The 19,584-nt window shown below is 51.1% G+C and overlaps 1 pseudogene across 1 annotated transcript; it reads left to right on the forward strand.

Annotated features, from left to right (window-relative positions):
• The first annotated feature begins 5,350 nt into the window (after positions 1 to 5,350).
• On the forward strand, positions 5,351 to 9,387 carry LOC308273697 (pumilio homolog 3-like; annotated as a pseudogene). Its single transcript has 3 exons — positions 5,351 to 5,404; positions 5,503 to 5,613; positions 8,087 to 9,387. The product of its transcript is annotated as a pumilio homolog 3-like (transcript).
• The last annotated feature ends 10,197 nt before the right edge of the window (positions 9,388 to 19,584 follow it).

A 19,584-nucleotide genomic window follows, 5' to 3' on the forward strand; every position in this document is an offset into this window, starting at 1 on the left:
GGCAGAACTCCAAGAAGCAGTGAACTTGTGCCCCATGTCCCAAACATGGCGACAATGAAAACCACTTGGAGACCTCCCTCCTCCACCTCCCTGGACCTGTCTTGGGCCCTTAAAGAAAAGTGGCCAAGCCTTAGTCCCTCAGACAAAAAACCTGGTTGGTACTGTCAAGCCACGTCCTTGGGGTTGTCGTAAATATTAAAGCGAAGTGAGCAGCATAGTGTCTGCGCCCGGGGACCTCAGCATGGCCGCTGCTGGTGTTAGGATCATCTAGGAGGAGGCTGGCAGGCTCTGCTGTGCCTTCACCTCTCTTCAACCCATCTCCAGGATGCCTCTTGCAGACAGGCGGGAGCTGTGGTCTCTCGCCTCCTCCTCTTCTGAGCTCACAGGCATGCTGCCTCTGAGCTCCGCAGAGCCCCTGCGAGCAGGACAGCGCACTCCTGGAGTCCTGGGAAGACCCTCCTGATCCCAGCAGGAGCCCTTCTCTTCAGCTGACCTCCCTCGACTTCCGTTCTTTCTCCCTCCAGTCTTTTCTGCATTCCTTACCAGGCTTGAGGTTATCTCTCATCGGGAATATGCAAAAACCATATAGGTACTCATTGGCTCATACGCACCGCCATCTCTTCCTCCATGGGGCAGGGGGAGGAGTGGGAAGCGCTCCTTGTGGCAGTCCCGGTGCGGCCACCGCACTCTCCCCTCCTAGAGCTGATTATGCTCTGCTGTGCGGCAGAGCTGCGAGGCACACCTGGCCAGTCGGCCCGGGCCACAGCTCCTCTCAGCGACTGGCTGATCGCCGCTCTTCCTCAGTTTCCCTGTTTATCTACTTACCTCCTCCTCCATACTCCCCGAGCACGGGCTCCAGTATGGAGAGGACTTACATACCTAATTGGATATGTCCCTGCCTGAAGAGTTTCCCATCTACCATAGGAGGTGATAGGATTTGAGCAGACTTGTGTGTGTGTGTGTGTGTGTGTGTGTGTGTGTGCGCGCGCGCGCACACACTCACACACAAATATACATTGATATCCAGAAAGACACATACACACACCAGTATACATTGATTCCCAGAAAAAGACACATATATACACACACAAATATACATTGATACCCAGAAAAAGATATGCACACACAAATATAAAGTGATATCCAGAAAACACACACACACACAATGATACTCAGAAAAACACACATCCACAGATATCACCGCCCACAGTAGACACACACACACACACACACACACACACACACACCCAAGATGCTCTGCATGGCCAGAGGGAAGATGCTGTGGATGGAATCGCGCCTCCCAGATCCACATGCTGAAGCCCAGAGCCCCAGATGACTGCCCTGGAAGATGGAGCCTCTGAGGAGGTAACTAGTCAAGGTTAAAGCAGGTCACGGGTGGGTCCTGAGCTTACCCAAGATGAAGAGACATGGGGTGAGGGTTCACAGCGGAAAGCCTTTGGGGACACACGAGGAGCCATTTGCTAGTCACAGGAGAGTCATCTGGGGGCTGGCCTGCCGGCACGTGCCGCGGCGTGCCTCCTCCACAGCTGTGAGGAGGCAGCTCTTGTCTGAGCTGTCCAGCCAGTGGTGTTTGTGAAGCTGAACTGGCAGAGACAGGACTCAGGCCCTGGGCTAAGGAAGACCATGTCTGGCTGTGGGACTTGAGGGTTAGGTGGCTCCTCAGAGGGCCACGAGCTGGCTCCTGGAGGAGGTGTGCAGGGTATCCCGTAGAGGGTCTGGGGCTCGGCACCAAGGCAGGACGCTCTGGTGCGTCTCCTGGACAGCTGTGCACTCTTGTGAACCTTGCCTGGGCTGTGACGCCGGGGGAGCGGGCAGCCATCTGTGGCAATCCTGTGGCCCTGGGAGTCCCTCTGTTGTGTCTCCCTGTGGAGGGTGAACCTGGGCAGGGCTGGGCTAGAAGGAGCAGGGAACCTGGTGGGTCTTGTCCCTGCCATGGGCTCTGCTGTAACCCGTGCACGAGTGAGTGGCAGGTTGCTGTGTGCTACGGACAGCCATCATGAAGGAAGGGTTCTCGCTTTCCATAATTTGTGTGTGTGTGTGCAGTCCTGGGGATGGAACCCAGGGGCATTCTACCTCTGAGCTACACGCCCTGCCCTGTTTTTAATTCTTTATTTTGAAACAGGGTCTCAGTGAGTTGCAGAGGGCCTCACTAAGTAGCTGACGCTGTCTGGGAACCACATCCTCCTGTCTCAGCCTCCCAAATGCTGGGATGACAAGCGTGCCCACCACATCTGGCTTTAGCTTTCCATCTTTTAATGGAAAAATTTTATATCATTAAAACAAGCTAAGCAAAAAAATGAGCTCTCACAAAATAAGATAATAAAACTAGCTTTTTTTAATCCAAACATATTTTATTCCAATTAGTTTTATGGTTTGAAGTCAATATTTCAGCATTCAGGTTATTTTTAATACCATGTTGAACCCCCTGCTATCTTACCAAAGGCACGCTTGGGGGGTGGGCTGCGCATTTACTCACGCACCCATAGAAGTCTGGAATGTGTATTGGGCACGTCTTTCCTGCCAGTTTGCAGCTTATAAATAAATTGGCCTGATTCTTCTTTGTATAAGGCTTAGTATTTGTCATCTATCACACTCTAATTAACTCGCAGTGTGTGGGGGACGAGGTGGTGAGGTGGCGGCGAGCAGGGCTGAGAGGGAGGGGAAAGGGTGAGGAGGCTGGTGTCCTCCACAGGCTTCGGTTACCTGGGCTGCATGCAGGTAGGCTCACCTGGAGACCTGGGGGAGCTCGCCAGAAGTGCAAAGGTGGAACCCACCCCGGACCCCTGAATCAGAGCCCAAGCCTCAGTGATGGAGAATCACCTGGCGGTGGGGAAACGGTAGTGCAGGATGCTTGGTGCGTGCCAGTGCCAGGACCCAGGACCAGCAGGAGGCGGGCGACCTCCTCAGCAGAAAATGAGCATCCAGCATCCGGCACTACACTACCAACACGTCATCCTAAGGTCTTTGCTGAACCAGCCAGTCTTGCCAGCCTTCCAAGAAGCCTTGCTGGGTGGCCCCGGACTGCTCGGCTGCAGGGCATCTTGGTGTGCTGAGGAAGGTAGGGCTGCGAGTCAAGGCTAAAGAGCACCCCAACCCTGCCACCTCTGACAGGGACTGAGTCCTCGGGCTTCAGCTTCTGTGAGCAGCCACCAAGGAACCCATCCCAAGAGAGCTTGGAGACGGCCGCAGCTCGGAGGCCGCGGGCCCGGTGCTGGGCTGGCTCTGCAGTGACGCAGAGAGCTCCCAGAGTTGTTTTTCTGGGGCATGCTGTGTCACCCTGCTCTCTTGTCAAAAGACAGTACGGGAAATAAAGTCTTGCTCTTTGGGATTCCCTGTTGCTTTCCTAAAGGTGTGTGTGTGTGTGTGTGTGTGTGTGTGTGTGTGTGTGTGTGTGTATTTCAGTCCTGTGGATCTAGTTTGCAGTATCATTGATTTAATGAGCATGCACTTAATAAATTCTGTCTTTCCTACTCTTTTATGGGCAAAGCTTATTCCAGTCAACCCTTGAAGAGCTGAACTGAAAGCCACTGGGCAGATGGAAGGGGCCGTAAGCAAGCACAGTCCGTGGCTGAGTCCACTCCTCTCCGTGCTGAGCATCTGTTCTGAATGTCTGCTGTGTGTGAGTGCTTTTAAGCTGGACTCTGTGGGCGTTTTGATTTCTGTCCACAGTGCCCTGCCTGCCTCTCAGTGACGCTTGCAGGGCGATCGAGTGGATGGTGAGAATCTTGTTCACAAACAAGAGAGCTTGTGGTGGGGGACGTAGCCCGGAGCGAGGGAGGACCCATGGTGGTGTATCTGACACCACGGAGGCCAGTGCGGGCCAGGTCTGGGACCAGCGCTGACGTACACTCGGTCTCTAGGGGAAGCCGCAGGGCTCGTTCTGATGCATCTAGACTCCACCTTGTGTGAGAGTGGCGCTGGAGTGGGCTTCATCCTGGAGGTGGGGTGTGAGCCTGCCCTGGCCAGTCTTCCCGGGCCCTGCCTAGTGGTGCTCACTCTGGTCCTCCCAGGAGCTCCTCTGTTCTCTCGCTGTCCCTGCCGCCCCAGGGGAGCTGTGTGGAACACAGCTACTTCAGCTGCCCTGGGATCCAGACGCCTCTGTCGTCCTCTGTTCCGGAGCCCCCGCCCCAGCGGTGTCCACCGTGTCCCCTGCTGTGAACCTGGCAGCAAGAGGCTCAGCAGAGAACCAGGCCAGCGCCCACGGGGCTTGCTGCCCAGCAAGGTGACGGATGGACTGGGGTAAACAGGAAATGACCAGGATAGGGCCTGCGTCCAGTGTGTGTGATGAAAATAAACAGGATTGATCTTTGTTGAAATCAGGAGGCGAAGCTCTCTCCAAGGCTTGCCCTTGATCTGGCATCCATGCGTCTGAGGAGGAGGCGTGGAGGGAGCTGGGCTGAGGGCTGGGGCACAGGCTCTCTGCAGGAAGGCAGCTGGCTGGACTGCAAGGAGAGGCTGGGGGCTGAATGTGAGGTTGGGCGGTGTCCGAGCCCAGGAAACACCCAGGCGAGTAAGTGGAGGGCAGGCAGTGTAGGCCGCAGTGTGAACAGATGCCGGGTTCAGGAGGTGGGTGATGGGAGAATCAAGAGGTGGCTTCCTGTTCTCGTCTGAAGGTGGATTTTGTCAATTTTGTCTTCCTTTCCCCAGGATCTCAGGCTCCCAGGGCTAGAACCTGGGCTTCTCTCACCATCAGAGAGGGAAGCAAAGGACCATTTTACCCTTCCCAATGGGCTGGCCATTGCCTGAGGATTTTTTTTTTTTTTTTTTTTTTTTGGTGGTACTGGGGGTGGAACCCAGAGGCTTTCTACCTCCAGGCTATACTCCCAGACCTTTTTTATATTTTTTATTTGGAAACAGGGTCTCACTAAGTTGCTGAAAGCCTCACTAAGTAGCTGAGGCTGGCTTTGAACCCATGCGATCCTCCTGTCTCAGCCTCCCAAGATTGGGGATTACAAGCGTGCGCCACCACGCCCGGCTTGTCTGAGGATTTAAATGTCCAGGCAAGAGGGCAGCAGGGAGAGGTCTCTGGGACCTGACAGTGAACTTTAAGTATCTCAGGCAACTTCAACAGAAGACTAGGTGCTCACCACCCATCAGTGCCGCCTGGTGCCAGGTGGCCTTCGGCAGGGGGCGGGGTGTCTTCTCACCACCACCTACTGCAGTGCATCTTTGGGCATCAATGTGCCATCTTCAGGTTTGCCAGAGGTAAAGTCGGAGCCCTCAGGACAGGAGAAGATAGTGGGTTTTTCGGATGTCCTGGTGCTATGGAAGAGCTAGTGTCTGATCCTAGGGCCACATGTTCACCAAGCAGAGTCACCTGGTGTGAATGATGAAGGATGCTCGTTGTGGAGACCTGTGGCTTGTGCGGATGATGACAGCTGCGGTCAGTGCGCCAACTCTGTGGCAAGTCCCTTTTCTGGGATGCAGGCATCTCCTTGGATGTACTAAGGGTCAGGGGACTGTGCTCAGAGACCCCCATAGTGTGCAGTGCCAGGGACGAAGAGGAAAACAGCTGGAGGATTTGTGGAAAACGTGGACAGAGTGTACAGCTGCCCCAGGATGCAGGTAGCAATTATCCTCAGCCAGAGAGAAGTACGTCTTTAAATTGCAACATCAGTGGCTGCTGGCTGCATGTTAGGTCCTCTTTCTCTAGATCTGAGCCCCCACCTAGGATGTGGGCTATGGGGCGGGGTGGGAGGGGCACAGAAGAACTTCAACCCGTGAAGGACAGCAGAGACCAGCCCAAGATCAGAGGGAAAGTGTCACCTCCTGTGTCCACTGTGGCAGCCTTCTGGGTCATCCGTGACCTCAGATGGACTCAGGACTCAGCCTCCAAATCAGGCATGGTGTGAGCTGACTGGAGAGAGAATGCAGAAGTCTCTCCAGAAGAGCAGCAGGCTGGGAGTCCAACCCTCAATCCAGCTGACACACTCGCTCTTAAGAAGCTGGGTGCTTTCCTGGGAGGAGGAAAGTAGTGTGTGTCAGACAGCCGGGGTCAGATTCAGAGCCAGGCAGCTCTCCTGCCATTGAGACAGATCCCCAGAGGCAGGGCTGCTGCTGAGGGCTGGCTCCCCACGCCAGACAGGAGGACAGCTAGTCCAGCCTGCCTGCCCACACTCAAGGCAAGTGGTCACAGAGGAGGGCGCTGAATCTCGGCCATAGTCACCACAAGAGCGCAGATGGGGAGGCGAGAGCAGTTAATGGGGATTTACGGGAAATGCATTAAGAATTAGGTGTGGTCTCAAAACCCCAAGTGCCTTGCCTCTGGGCAGGGTGGCCAAGGACTCATGGATGGGCTTCTGGTAAAGTGCGCAGATGCTGGGCCTCGCATGTTTGGATTCTGACCACACACTCTGAGGAAGGAGAAAAGCCTCCGCTGGAGCCTCAAGTCTTTGGCAAGGAGCCACAAACAAAAGTGACGTGCTGGAGAGAGACGCAAGTCTCCGCCGCAGCAAGGGGCCCAGAGCGGCTCCTGGTGGAGCACGCATGGGGAAGGAAGCCTTGGGGACTGGACTTACCACCTCCCTCCTTGGTTTGGATGGAGATAGAGTTGATGTTGGAATTCAAAGAGGAGACATCACTGGCTGTCTTTAGGAAAAGGAAAATGAGTTGGAGCAATGGGCAGCTTTGGGGAGAGAGAGGGGGACTTGGAGAGTATCTAGAGATCAGGGCACCTGGGCGGGTCCAGGCTCTAGGAAGGAGCAGACACGCCTGCGTCCCACAAGGGAGATGCCACAGCAAGGCACTGGGCGCAGTGCCTGCTCTGCGTGCGTCCAGGGAGAGAGCTCCACCTTCTTACCTTATTCTCGGTCGAGACTTCGTTTGAGTCAACATTCCCGTTGTCACCTGGCTGTCCTCATCACCACTCTCTCAGTTTTCCAGGATCCAGTTAATGCAGACAGATTCGAAAGCACACTAATGCCAGCCCAAGTCTCTAGGAGAGGGAATCACGCTGTCTCAAGTGCCGCTGGAAGGGGCTTGGTGGGTGGGGCTGCTGCCTTGGAGACTCAGCTCTGGTCCCTCTACTTGGCACGTGTGTGGTTCATCTCCCAGGGGCCCACGTGTTGGGAGCTTGGTCTCCAGTGTGGTGGTGTTAAGAGCTGGGGACCCTTAAGAGGCGGGGCTTGGTGGGAGGTCACCATAGCAGCCCAGCTAGTTCTTGTGAGTGTGAGTCATTATAAAAAGAGGAAGCCGGTGCCTCCTCTTACTATAGTGTCCTGTCTTGTGACGTGATATCCTGTTCCCAAATACACCCTTGCTATGTGGTGTCAGCCACCATGAGGCTGTCACAGAACCAATCGGAAGCTGGAACCATGCCCTTAAACCTCCAGAACTGTGATCAAAGCAAACCTCCTTTCTTTATAAAGTTATCTGGCTTTGGGTATTTCATTGCAGTTAAGAGGAAAAAGCTAATAGATTGCTTAGGGTTGGGGCTCATCCCAGGTGTGCAGGGTTGGTTCAACATTAATAAAAACATTAAAATCCATAATACAAATAGGCTCTAAAGGCCCAGAGCCCCACATGTCTGAGTTGCTATGATGGAAGTCAAAGGAAAAACAAATTCACAGGAAAAAGGACAAAGGCATCACAAGAAAAGAGGAGGTTTCATAAAATCAGTGATTCTAGTTCTTCAAAGACATTCCCAAGGAAAGCTGTTAAAGAAGGTGGACCTAAAACCACATCTAAGAAATTTGAGAAAAGTGCCACAAAACCTGGGAAAACGGTGTGAAACAATTCAAGAATAAGCAACAAGAGGACACAGTACCAAAGAGCAAACTGCAGCAGGCAAAGAAACTCAACGAGAAGAGAAAATCCCGCCAGAGGAATCAGCAGCCAAGAAACCCCAAAAGGAATGACTTCAAAAGAAGGAGCTGAAGCAAAGCAGGCAGCTCAGGGACAGAGCCGACCGTGGCATCGTGTCCAGGCAAAGCAGATCTGGAGCGCTAAAGACGAGAAGACTGGGACAAGGGAAAGAGGGAGGTTGCCGAGCGACCCGGCAGCCAGCTCCAGGGAAAGCAAAAGCGACCGCGTGTGCACACGCCTCGACGCCCGTGTCCACGGTTAGGTTCAGTCTGGTAACGAAGAACAGGGAAAACAGGATTTTGACGAGTTGTAAAGCGGTTTAGTTGAATTAGGTAAGGCCAAATATTCCAGGAATATTAAGAAATTTCTCACATATGAAAGTGAACCACAGATCGCAGAGATAATCAGAAGTCTTAAAGGCCACGAGGGGAAGGCGCTGCGGCTCACCGAGCGTGGGCCCTCGCGGAGCATGCGGACAGTGTCAGAGCCAGTCTGGAACAGAGGGCGCGCTGACAGAGGAGCTCCGCGGGAACACACCTCAGCTTTACACATCAGCAGATCGCCCAGGTCCGGGCAGAGTGTCAGAGGTACAGCCAGAAAGATCACAGCTCATTATGGATGAAATGAAATGGATCCTAACTCCGATGGCCCACGAGGAAGCTGTGATTAAGCACTCCTTGGTCCATAAAGTATTCTTGGACTTTTTTTTTACCCCTGCACCCCCAAAACTCAGATCAGAACTGATTGAAGCCGTCGGCGAGGCAGTGGTCTACGTGGCACACACACGATGTGCCAGGGTCGCCATGCACTGCCCGTGGCATGCACTCCCAAGGACAGGAACGTGACTAAACACTGAAGACTTGCGATGCAAAGGTGGCCAATGGCCGCACTCTCACTGGCTTGACTGGCGGTGTGTGACTGTATCGATGACCAAGGCTTGTGGAGCAGAGAATCATGTCAGCAATGATCAGCTCCTTGCCTAACACAGTAAATGACAAATATGGAAGGAAGGTCCTATCGTGTTTACTGAGTCCCAGAGATCCTGTACATACAGTATGAGAAATCACTGATGTTCTGCAAGGAGACAGAAATGCACATGGTGAGAAAGATACAGAGATCCACTGTCGTGAGCTCTTAGAATCCATTTCTCCAGCACTGTCAAGCTACCTTCAGGACACACCCAAGAGGTGGTGCTTGGTAAGTCTGCATGTGTTGGTGTCTGCCATTCTGGGATCTGCCACTGGGGCTGATCAGCCTGCCATGGCTGCTGCCAGCCGGGTAGCAGGAGAACTACATCCTGGTGGCAAGAACAGAGACCTTTATGTTGCAGAACATTCTGCAGAACATCTAGTTCTGAAGTGGTTAATAGTGCAAGATAAAGAGATGAAAGAAAACGGAAAGGAAGGATGCTTTTCAAGAAAAAAAATATGTGTAGAAGGTGTTGGTATGAAGTCCTGGGCTAGTGTGAATCGAGGAGCCCTTATTCTTTCCAGCCTTCTTCAGAGTCCTGACCAAGAAGTTGCAAACAAAGTCAAAGCTGGGATGAAAAGCTTAATTGCCTAATTCCCATATTGGAAAAAAATTTAAAAACACCCGCAAAAGAATAGAAACTCTCCTTGAAAAGCTGGCTGCATAGAAAACAGTTAAGCAAAAAGTTGGACTCACTTTTCCCTACCTAGTTCTCTTCTCCCAGCTCAGAAAAGAAGGGTGGGGACCCACCTTACTCATAACTTGGAAGCTTTGTACATGTGTTCCTTCTTTGTGTAAGAACATATTTATATAAAAAACAAATAGGCTAAAAAGAAAAATCATATCATTGTATCCATAAATGCAGAAAAGTATTTGACAAAATCCCACACCTATTCATGATCAAGCAATAAACTGAGAAGAGGGGAAATTCTTCAACTTGAAAGAATATGTACAAGAAAACCTTATAGCTAACATCCTACTCACTAGGAGGAACCTGGACTCTCCCCTGAAATCCAGGGCAGCTGGAAGGTGTCCCTCATCGCTGCTGCTTAGCGGTCAGCTGGAAGTCCTACCTAGTGCAATAGACAACAAAAGGAGATACGGTCTACAGATTTGGAAGAAAGTAATACAATTGTCTTTGTTTGCAGATGGTATGAGAATCTATAGAGAATGTTCAAAAGATCAACACACTCCTGAAACAAGTAAGAAATTGCAGCAAGTCCTCGGAATTCAAGATTGATTAATACCTAAAAGCCACTCACCTTCATATCCTTGTTCATAGCTATGAACAAGTGGAATTTTACATGGAAAGCACAGTACCAACACTTATATTCATACCCCCAGAATGAAATATTAGGTTTAAATCAAACAAACTATGTTTCAGATTAATTTTAGGAAAACTACAAAAATCTGATGAATGAAATTAAGGAAGGACCTAAATTAATGGAAAGACATTCCATGTTCATGAATAGAAAGATTCAAGACTATAAAGATGTCATTTCCCCCAATCATGATCTACAGATTTAATGCTAATCTAATTAAGATCCAAATGGGTTATTTTGTAAATATTGACAGAGTAATTCTTAAATTTAAATGGAGAGGCAAAACCCAGATTATCCAACACAATATTGAAAGAGAAGAATGAAGAGAGGGAATTTACATTGTCTGACCTCAAAAAGTTACTCTAATACTACGATATTTGAGACAGTGTGGTATTAGCAAAAAAGAGAAAAATGGGTCAGTGGGAGAGAACAGGGATCCCAGAAGCAGAAACTCACAAATGGAAGGGAACGAAGGCCATAGAATAAGCGAGCACAGGCTTTCAACAGAAGCATGGGAGCAACTGGAAATCTTCATTAAAAAAGCAAAACAGACATAAAGGTTGCACCCATCATAGAAATTAAGACCTAAATAGAAAACACAAAACTAACAAAACTTAGAAATTCATAGAGTGAAGAAACCGAGACAACCGTGAATGTGGCACCACAGGCCTGAGCCATGAATTAAAACATAGATGAGCGGGACTTTGTTAGAAATAAGACTTGTACTCTGTTAGGATAGTGGCAGGAGAATAAGATAAGCCACAGGCTGAGATGCTGATGACACCTGAGGCGGGCAGGGGGAAAGGGCAAGAGTGGGACTGGGGTCAAGTTCAAACCCAAGACTGCACGCCAGCCAGGTCCCCAGCAGCACCCGGCCGTGGCTGTCCAGGGCCCGCCTGCCAAGCTGTCCTTAGGACGGGGAAGCGCCTGTCTCATTGGTGGACAGCCCCTTCTGGCCTCAGGCCGTCACCATCACAGCCACCCTCGTCTGTGCGAGCTTACCTGGTCTCTGCTGCCTCCTGACTACAGTGCAGGTGGCGTGAGATCCAGGCTCCCATGGGCCGTGCCCAGCGGCCTGCCAAGCCCAAGCATGTGCCTGCAGGTAGGAGAGTGGCACGGACACGCTGTCTGCCGCAGGCCAGCTGGCTCTGTTACCAAGTGAAGAGCCTACCACACATGTAGGACCACCTTGGACTCCGAGTTCCTCTCCCCTCTCGTGCCCCCATCCACTCTCCTAAGTAGCCCACCAGGGGAAACACTGCTTCCCTCCCAACGGCCTCTTCCTGTGACATCCTGACCCGGTTGCCTTCTTCCCTTCTGGGGACCTGCCCTCCACACAGCCCCAGCCCCTGCCCTTACCTCGAACTCCATGCAGATATGCCCCATTTTCTACCTGGTGCTTCTTTCTGGAACAATTCCATGTGCTAGTCTTATCTGCGGGCTCAGCTCTGGCTAACAGGGTGCTTGTCACTGTAAGGGTCCTTCTCCCTGGGAGCAGAGCAGCCTGGCTGACTGACTGGCACCCTCACCCCAAACCACCCAGAGGGCTTCGGTGCCTCCCATGCTCCTGACGGCGGGACCGCTCATTACTGCGGACATGCAGGTGCGTTCATAGCGTGGGGACCAGCTCAGAGGGCTGCACAGGTGTCCTGGGGTCTGTGGTGGGTGAAGGCAGGGACCCGTTGTCCCCAGATGTTTCAGGAACAGCCCGAAATGCCTTTGGGTCATGCCCCTTCCTTGATTTACTCTGTTTTTCCGGGTTCAGATGTCCGCTTCTACGGGACCCCATGAACGTCCCCGATGTCCATTTCCCAGCCTGGTCAGGGGCCTCCAGGAGGAAGACCTTCCCCAAGTGGGAGGAGAGAGGCAGTCCTGGAGGTCCGCAGGCGCCCTGGCTGGCCACCTGACGGCCACCTGCTGCCCCTGTCTCCACACCCCACCTGCCTTCTTTGCCCACGTCCACCATAGACTCTGAATGCCATCCTGCTGTGGAGCCAGGGGCTTCTCCAGCCTTCCCGACATCGTCCCTAGCTCTGTGCCCCCCGGGGTGGGAATGCCCCTGGCAGCCCGTGCCCACCCCCTCTGAGTCTCACAGGTGGAACTTCAGATGCGAACAGATCATAGTCCTACGGGAGAGTCTGGAGCCCACAGGGCAGCCGCCAGCACCTTCTCCTCCCCCACAGGAACCAGGGACAGGAATTTCAAAGTGTCGACAGCAAATTAGATTAACACCATTAGTAAGAGCATGTGGGTTTTTTTCCCTCCTGATTTGCCCTGTCCTCCCTCGGAAAGATGCAGTAATGGCTTCAAAGACACTTAAATGGCACATTTCTATAAGAGACAGAGAGATGAAAGTCAATTTGAAAAGGCTTCTAAGTAATTTGATTGTCAGGCTTTTCCCATCAATGAGAAAATAAAAAACACCTCGTACACAGAGATAACACACACACACACACACACACACACACACACACACACACTCAAAACTGCATACAGACTGCTATTTACAAAACCACACAACACCCTAACCCTGGTAGGGAGCTGAGGTCACGCTCAGTGGCTCCAGGGTCAGAGAGAAGCTTGGGAAAACCCTAGAGCCAGGGCTCTTGACCCCCAGGGCACAACTCAGGTAAATGGCCAGGGATAGGGCTCGGCCCCAGAAACCCTTCTGCTGTTTTATTCTGACCGGCAGTCACCCGTCTACAGGGCTATGAAGACAGCCCCACTGGGAGGCCCTTTGTGCTGGTGGTCCTCAGAGGCGCTGCGACCACAGGCCAACCCTCCTCGGCCCGTGCCAGGCTCCGATGCCTCCAGGGCCGGGGCGGTCGTAGGGCTCTGGAGCCTCTGGGCCTTGCCAGCCCACCTCCTTCCCGCGCCCTCCCTGCCCTGCACAGATGGCTCCATACCGCCTCCTGCCTCCTGGCCTCCTTTGGCCTGGCCTCCACAGCACCTCCTCTCCGGCCTGGGAGAGGGTGGTGAGTATTCACACCATTTGTGCGTTTTTTAAAAAGGAAGCTCTCTAGCTTAGAGAACGCCTTCAGGGCCAGCGGGATGGATTCCAGGCTCGCAGTGAGAGTCCTGGCGGCATGAGCTGGGGCCGAGCTGGCCCCGAGTGTGCCCCCGCACTGGAGAAGCCCCTGGCCGGGCTTCCGGGCGCATAAGCATCTGCCTTATGTTGAAAATATGCATAGCAAAGAATCCTTCCCCCCAAGTAGCTCATGCTACACCTTTGGAGCCTCAAAAGTGAACGTGGGTACCCTGACACATGAGAGCGGGAGGTGTCTACATTCTCCGTGTGATGGAGGAGGCAGGCATTTCTCCAGGGAGCCATCTTCCTTAGCCACCCAAACAGGCCACACCAGGCGCTCTCTGCCTGCAGAGCTGAGCACCGGCCCAGTCTCATACTGCCCTTTCTTGGCCCCTGGGCTGCAGAGTGAGGGACAGTGAGGGCAGGGTGGGGCTGTGGTAGGCAGTGAGGGACATGGCGAGTGCAGCCTCGGAAGTGACCTGTGAGCACCTCGCAGGGCGGGGCTGCCTTCCAGAACCTCTGTCCTCGCAGGCAGGGCTCAGGACACGGGTCTGAAAACCATGACTGCTCTCTTGTCTGACTCGGAACAGGTCTGGAAACTCCAGAGGTACTCAGCTTTTTCTCCCTGGGACCCAGGACAGAGCTGGAAACAGCAGAGGACCCCAACGTCCCTTGTTGCACAAATGAACAAGTACAGATGGGCTCTGGCAGGGACGCGGGGGCTGCATCGTAGCACTGAGCTCTGGGCAGAGCTCCCTCCTCCCATCTCTCCTCGCCTGGGAGGGAGGGTGAGGAAAGAACCCAGAGGCAGAGAGATTCAGGACGGGCTTCCCAGGGAGGATGTCTTCACTCTTAAGTTTGTCTTTTAGAAAAAGAAACTCTTTAATTAAAAAGTCAGAGCTGTACTTGAGAAAATTGCTGAAAATGTGACTGATTTGTCTTTCTTGAGGCCAAAGAGAGTGAAACTGGGCACAGGAAGAAGAGATTATCTCTTCTGCCCCTCTGTTGTCTGTTTCTCTCTCTCTCTCTCTCTCTCTCTCTCTCTCTCTCTCTCTCTCTCACACACACACACACACACACACACACACACACCCTGGCTTCTCTGATTCATTAACCTTGCGGTTAATCCAAACACTTATATCCAACACATTCAATTAGATCTTGCCCAGATAGCTGGCAATGGTGCGCATAATATCCCAAGTCACCAGCAATGAAAGGACAAAAGCTACGGGGCTGGGAGCCATGCGTGTTTTATTTGGGCATGTACTGGGGAAGGGAGTTCTTGGGGTTAAAAACCATCTTTTCTTTCCCTGAATTAGAGCCCATTTTGCCTTTTGCATAAGCCAGCAAAGACAATAGTGAGAAGACAGCACATTCACACTGCGACTGAACTTATCCTGAAAAAGTGCTTGAAACATTCCTAGCCTAGAATAATGGATACCATTAACATTAACTCTAGGTTCAGAGAAAGAAAAAGAGAGATTTTTAAAGATGTGCATTGCAGAAAGTCTGGTATGTTTTATTAAAAACCAACATCCCCCAGCATACCAAGCCGCTTTGCCTCCTGCACTAAATCACACACACTACGGAGCACTGGAACATCGCTGCTGTTTGCAGGAATCCGCGCAGCAGCCCTGGATGTACGCAGGGAGGTCTCTAAATCAACGCTGGCAAACGGCTCTGCGACACGCCACGCGACGTCCCCGCAGCCGGAGGCTCGTTGTCCAAAGTGTGGCTCGAACGCTGGGCACTGGATCTTCGCTTTTGCCTGTATGGTGTTAGCTTCCTCCTCTCCGGAATTTGCAGCTCCACAGTGGATTCGATGCCGTTTCACTGAGGTTGTTTGAAAGCTTCTTCTCCTCCTCTCTAGCACAAGATGCAAAGCCCAATTTCTCAGACCTACAGGCACTATTTTTTCATGCCCCAGGCAAGAAGCCAGAATTATTGCAAGATGCCAGAACCATTGCATGTAATTACTGTGGTATCTGATACACACTAAACGAGATCACACATGTGCAACATTTTTCTTTTGGGTGATATATTGATGGATAGCTTTAACAATAATTTGGGACATATATTTAAAACTATTAGTTGCAAAAATTTTTGTGTATGTTGAATGTTCTAAGCACTAAAATATTTCCCAGTACATGTCTCTGGAATAGGGATGAGGGGATTTTTGTGTCTCCTGGCAGAAACGTACAAACATATACACATGCATGCATACCTGAGTACACACACACACACATACCCACTGGCATGCTGTGTTGATCACCGCCAGCCTACTGTTGGGCATTCTGAGTCACCCTGTTCTTCCTCTGAACTGCCAAAGCCCTCGCCCTCTCAATCCATCCTGCATGCAGAGTGATCATCCTGAACTTAAAATCTTCACAGCCTTGCTGTGAAGCCTGAGTCAAAAGGATCACAGGTTCAAAACCAAACTTAGCAACTTAGCAAGACCCTGTTTCAAAATAAAAAATAAGCCGGGTGTGGTGGCGCACGCTTGTAATCCCCGCACTTGGGAGACAGACAGGAGGATTGCGCAGGTTCGAAGCCAGCTGCGCGCACTGGCTTAGGAGACCCTGTTTCCAAATAAAAATGTAAAAATAGGTATGGGAGTGTAGCCCGGAGGTAGAAGGGCTTCCAGGAACCCCAGTACCACCAAAAATAAATAAATAAATAAATAAATAAATAAATAAATAAACAAATAAATAAAATAGGGCTGGGGATGTAGCTTGAAGGTAAAATGCCTCAGAGGTCAACCCCCAGTACCAAAACAAACAACAACAACAAAAAGACAAAACTTAATGCTCCTTGCCTAGAAATTAACTGAAAACATAGGTTTAAATGTAAAACTATACAGCTTTTAGAAGAAAACATAAGAGAAAATTTGTGGTCAGGAATTAGTTCTTAGACATAGCAAAAAATACTTGCAAATATCAATCCTAAAAAAGGGCTTGAATCCAAAATATATATTAAAAAATCTAAAAAATACACAGAGGAAATAGGCAATCCAATTTAAATAAGTGGGCAAAAGACTAAGTAGATAGGACCTTCTCCAAACAAGACATGCAGATGACTTTTGTACGAATTCATGTGCTTGTTGACGAGCTTTCCTGCAGGAGGGTGCGTGACTGGCAGCTGGGGTCAGTTGTGCTGTGGGCCTGGGACAGCATGAGGGGGATGGGCACTGTGGTTCTGGCATGAATGTGTTTACATGAGAACTGTAAACCAGGCACGTACCCCTGTAATCCCAGCATTTGGGAGGCTGAGACATCACGAGTTTGAAGACAGCCTCGGCAAGTAGTGAAACTTTCATCAAACTAGTGAGACCTTGTTGCCAAATAAAAATAAAATAGAGCTGGGGGTGTAGCTCAGAGGTAGAATGCCTTTGACTTCAAGCTCTAGTACAGAGAGAGAGAGAGAGAGAGAGAGAGAGAGAGAGAGAGAAGTGTATACTTCCTGTCTCTCAGAAAGAAAGAAAAAAAGCATATAAAATCTGATGAGCTATGAGGTCTGCAGCTCACTGAACAGCATCGCATCTGTTTATTTCTGGTATTGACAGCTGCACCCTGTTAGGCCAGTGTTGCCAACTCAGGGAGCTTGGCAGGAGTGTCTCCAGCCTCTGTGCCACCTTTAGGGTAGCTTCTAAGGTCCGATAGAGTGTGGCCTTTACCTCCCATATTTATTAAAAACACTCTCTCTCTCTCTCTCTCTCTCTCTCTCTCTCTCTCTCTCTCTCTCTCTGCTATCCACACCTATTTAAGATTTGCAAAATGTCTAAAAAATTTTATGACATTTTTATTACAAATCCATTTTACTATAAAATTTAGAAAAGACAAATGTAGTTCTTATGTTGAATGTGACTGTAAGAATATATTTGGAAAACTTTCACTTTTTTCACAATTCACTATTAACTTAAAAAATGATTGAAGGAATTAAGAGTGAAAAGATGAAAATTATCCATGTGAAACTTGGCCACAGGTAGTGTCCAGCTGACACAAAAAGAGACCTAGGCTGTGGGACTCGTGCACTGGGTGCTAGCAACAACCCCAGGGCTCAGGACCCCACACATAGCTCATTTGCTGTTACAGCCATCACGTAATGTTACAGGTATAGATATAAAGTGCCCCTAAAGAGCTCATTTGCTCATGTTTGGAGCTGATGTCACTGGATCCTGAGTGCTGTAATCCCAGCACTGGACAGATCATTGTCATGGAGTTATCTGGGCGGAGACCCAGGCCAGAGGGTGTGGCTGGGGGCAGCCCTTGAGCATTATACTTGGTTCCTCCTCCCTCCCCCGCTCTCTCTCTTGCTCGGACCTCCATGATGTGAGGAACACTGCCCATTGTTCTCCTCTCTCTGCATCTTGCTACCATTCTCTGAGATCTCGGTCCCCAGCCTCGCAGGACCCAAAACCGTAAAAAAAATAAATCTTCATTCCTCTAAATTACAAGGTCAGTCCTTTAGATTATAGCTGACTGGGACACTTGGGATCTTGGCTCAGTGCAGATGGTCACTCCACATGATCAAGGGGCTGGGAGTTGGTCTGCTCTCTGGATCTCTAGAAGCTTCTGCCAGCCAGTTCTGCAGTGTGGGATGACTGTCGATCATAGTTTGGCATCACCAGCTTGATTATGCCCACATTGTGCCCGGCGCCCAGGGCAGTCCTGGTGCCTGGAGCGGGTCAGTAAGTCATAGAGCTGAGATCCACATCAGGTGCTCTGGTGTGCTCAGGTGTCAGGAGGCCCTGGCCATGATGCTCATGGGGTCTTAGGAGACTGGTCACTGGGGGCAGAACAGAGTGTTGGATTCAGACCACAGTCTTGGAACCAAAAAAAACAAAGAGTAAATACTGGTGTTCTGTAGATCTATCACAATCCCCTTTGGCTGTGTTGACCACACTAAGCTGTTTCCCAGTTCCAATTCCATGGCCCTTTGCCATTAAAACCCCTGATAATTCAGTTTGACCAAACTATGAGCACTTTGTTTCATTTTTAATTTTGTAGCATAAGTTTCTGAATCATTTTACATTTTAAATCATTTTGCCAGAAAGAGGAAAGGAAGGAAAAAAAGGACAAGAAGTTGCCAAGGTTTGTAGAAATGTCAGGAGTTGGGAGTAGCCACAGGAGCTGGTTTGAGCCATGGAGTGAAGGTCAGGTCCGCAGGAGAGTCGAGGAGGCTCCATCAAGAGGGTGGGGCGGTAGCTCTGGGGCCAAGGCGGTGCTCCAGGTGTTTTCACACAGGCCCCTATCATCTGTGGGATGTGGCGGGGAAGACTGGTATGGGGAGATGAGACTGCAGCCCCCAGAGGATGGGCCTGGCCTGAGCGCTGAGCTGGGCAGGAGGTCTGGTCCCCTCCTCTGCACAGGCCAGCATCCCTGCAGACCAGCGGCTGCTGATCCCTGCTCCCCACATCAAAGACGGAAACGGGTCTGAAGGGGTGCGTGCACTTGTGGCAGGAGGGAGTGAAGAGTGGACAGGACAACCTGAGGTGCTCAGAGTGAAGTCTGGTTACACACGGGAAAGAACAGCTCCTCCTGTCATGAATAGCTGTTTAACGCCGGGGATGCCAGTGCAGGAAGTAAAACCAAACAGCAATGGTATGGCCATTGCACCCAGGGCTCCGCGGGTCAGGGCGGGGATGTAAGGCCCCATGAGACCTGTCCAACCCTCTGTGCACCAGAGGAGACACGTATGCCATGCTTTCGCATATTCATGGCACAGCACGGATGTGGCGGGTATGCGGGAAGGGTGGCATCGCTGTCTGGGAGGCCGGTGACCTTGGTGAGGGCCGGCAATAACCTCTGCTTGTGTTGTGCATCCATCTGCTATTTGGTGGGATGTAACAGCCACTCACAGGATATGTCCTGGTTACTCACTGTCCTTTTATTTTATCAGATAGTTTCAATTGAACAAAAAAACCAGGCACCTTGGACTCCGACGAGCGGTGATAAGTCAACATCTGGTATCACTAAATACATATGCACACATATGCCTACACTCGCTCATGTATTCACGCATGCAGATATATCTGCACATATTCATGTGCGTGACTTATTTCTGGTTGCACTGGTGACAAACAGGCAGCTGGCCTGTGCTCTCAGCTCCCTGAGCTTGGGCTGCGCACGCAGCCATTCAGTGAGCGTGATAAGGAACATGGCCTACTTTCCCTTCTGAGTTTCGGCCGTAGACCTAAGTAAATAACCACAGTCAGCCCTATCTGACTAGCGTCACCCAGAGGCCTCTCCAGAGGAACCCGAGGCCCGCGGGCCTCGTGGACGGAAGCTGTATTCTCCCGTGCCAGGCCAGACTCAGGCTGCCAGTGAACTCGGAAGGAGCCCTTGCTGGGGAAGCAGGGGTTCCCAATGGAGCAGCACTCCCTGGCCGAGTGGAGGGATGATATTTGGGGGACTGGACAGGAGAGCAGAAAGTGGAAATAAG

Source organism: Muscardinus avellanarius (assembly GCF_963383645.1).
Source record: "Muscardinus avellanarius genome assembly, chromosome: 15".
NCBI classification, from domain to species: Eukaryota; Metazoa; Chordata; class Mammalia; order Rodentia; family Gliridae; genus Muscardinus; species Muscardinus avellanarius.